Here is a 2,636-nt window from a genome sequence, read left to right on the forward strand (position 1 = left end):
TGGTAAAATTCAAAAGTCTTCGTTTTGGCGCGCTAATTCCAGGAATATATCTGCAGAAAATATTTACTGCGTCGTATATATTCAGTATGAGAACATGGGTAATGGGTAAAATATTATTATAAAATCTGGTAATTAGTCATATATTAATTAATATCGATTAATTATCAGGAGGCCAGCACATCTAAAGAATCAAAGAGATGTGCTGGCCTCCTGATAATTAATCGATATTAATTAATATATGACTAATTACCAGATTTTATAATAATATTTTACCCATTACCCATGTTCTCATACTGAATATATACGACGCAGTAAATATTTTCTGCAGATATATTCCTGGAATTAGCGCGCCAAAACGAAGACTTTTGAATTTTACCATTAAGCTGTAATTAGCAGAACCAATTTGTTAAATCCGAAACCGGTTCCTGTTTAATAATGCTCTTTTAGGTGATTTTAAATGTCTTGCCCGCTCACGTTTTTGGTATGCTGCTATATTTCATGTTGAGAACAATTTAGGTCTTAATAGACACAAGATGTGATCTATTTCTAGCGCATTAATTGTCCATGTTAGTGGTCAACGTTATTTTTTATATATATTTATATATATATTCTTTTATTCTTTTACCTGCTTCAGTCATGTGACTGCGGCCATGCTGGAGCACCACCTTTAGTCGAACAAATCAACCCCAGGACTTATTTTTTGTAAGCCTAGTACTTATTCCATTGGGCTGTTTTGCCAAAATGCTAGGGGATGGGGATGTAAACACACCAACATCAGTAGTCAAGCGATGTTAGGGGGACAAACACAGACACATAAACATATACAAGATTGTGAGTGTGACACCCTGAACACTACGCTACATATCATCATGTAGCAGTCATACACTGGTGTAAATTTAAGTAACTGCACACTTCCCTGTGGTTGGTAAGCAAGCTACTTACACATGGCCACTTCTGCACCTATTTATATATATATATATAAATATACATACACATGCTGAAAAGCTCCTAGCTTTGAGTAAAAGAAAGGGACCATAATATACGAACACAAAGACCATACCCACATATATATATACATATATGTGTGTGGGTGTGTGTATAAGGTTAAGAAGGGTATTGGATTCAACCAAACCCAAAGATACAAGTAGTACCAAGTAAGTGCTGTATACCGGAAACAGCTGTAAGACTTTATCCATAAAATATATTTCTAACTTCGCCATTGTTCTCTTTATCCTTTTCTCTCTTTATATATATATACTAAATTTATAATTATATATATAATTATATTAAAGGAATTGGATTAACTGCTCCAACACGCAAGTGATAGACACTGAATGGCACTAAAAACGATACACAATTAACTAGAAAGTTATATTTACAACCTGTGCTGAAGGAAAAAATAAGGTGGTTTTTAGTGCCAGTTGGTATGTATCTCTAGCATGTTGGATCAGTTAATCCAATCCCTTTAATATAATTATGAATTTAGTATATAAAAATTACCTATGAGGTTTTTATTTCACACTGACCACTTGATAATACCATTAAAGTGATTTTATTAAAGTGATTTTATCCTTAATAAAGAATGAAAATATATATACACACACACACAAACAAGGGCTTCCACATTGTACTGATCAGCCCTGGGCCATAGTAGAAGATGCTTGTCCAAGGTGCCACACAGTAGGACTGAACCCAAACACCATGCAGTTTCAAAGCTAGCTTCTTAACCACATAGCTATGCTGGGCCTGTAATGAAAAATAAAGATGAGATGTAAGGTGACAGAAACCAACTTACCATCTGGTTCAGACTTTCTTTCATTTCTGTAGAAGTCCAGATTTGGATTATGATCTGGTCTGCTGTAATAGTATTCCGGTTTAGATATTTGCTTCACAAAAATAGAAAATAGAAGAGAATGCAATATTTCTTACATCAATCAACCATATATTTATTAAATAGAAACATTTATTATAACTATTTCTATGTCGCTGAAAACTGAGCTTTTAGTTTCATTTGCACCACATTCCTAGCTTTAGTATTTCATTATACCTCCCCCAGGGATAACATTAATTGAAGTTAGGTGTAGTGGGGTGAAAGGGTTTTTTTTTTTTACATGCCAGAATATGAAGGAGAGAATGCAAGCGAGAGGTGTAATCTGTTAAGCCAATAAAATGATTTATTTAAACATCTAAAGATTAGAAGTTGTTGATTTCTCAACAGAACACAAAGAAGGGCTAATCTATATATATAAAAATGAGAATGTGTCTGTCAGTCTGTCTGTCTATCTGTCTGTCTGTGTGAATCCCTAAAACTCGAGAACTACGCAACCAATTTCATTCAAATTTTACACATGCCTTACTTAGGGTTCCAGTTGTGTTTTAGTCAAAAAATGTTTAACTTCTCACAGAGTTCGAGCACACGGCAACATAATATCTCTTCCACTATTTAAGTATTACGTGTCAAAAGTGAAACAAAAACACTCATGTCAAATACTTTCACTTTAAAAATGAAACTATTCCACTAACTGAAACAATCACATTTCGATACTGTAATGACAGATACTTTCACAGAGAGAGAAAGAGAGAGACAGAAAGAGAGAGACAGATATGTATATGTATACATATACATGTATATGTAC

General features: G+C 33.8%; 1 long non-coding RNA gene across 1 annotated transcript in view; it reads right to left on the bottom strand.

Moving 5' to 3' along the window:
- Positions 1 to 2,636, bottom strand: part of LOC106882522 (uncharacterized) — an 18,247-nt gene that overhangs the window by 9,102 nt on the left and 6,509 nt on the right. Inside the window, exon 3 of the long non-coding RNA XR_001411014.2 lies at positions 1,796 to 1,886. This is a non-coding gene — a long non-coding RNA (uncharacterized LOC106882522). The remainder of the gene's footprint in view (positions 1 to 1,795; positions 1,887 to 2,636) is intronic.

Source organism: Octopus bimaculoides, chromosome 5 (assembly GCF_001194135.2).
Source record: "Octopus bimaculoides isolate UCB-OBI-ISO-001 chromosome 5, ASM119413v2, whole genome shotgun sequence".
NCBI lineage: Eukaryota > Metazoa > Mollusca > Cephalopoda > Octopoda > Octopodidae > Octopus > Octopus bimaculoides.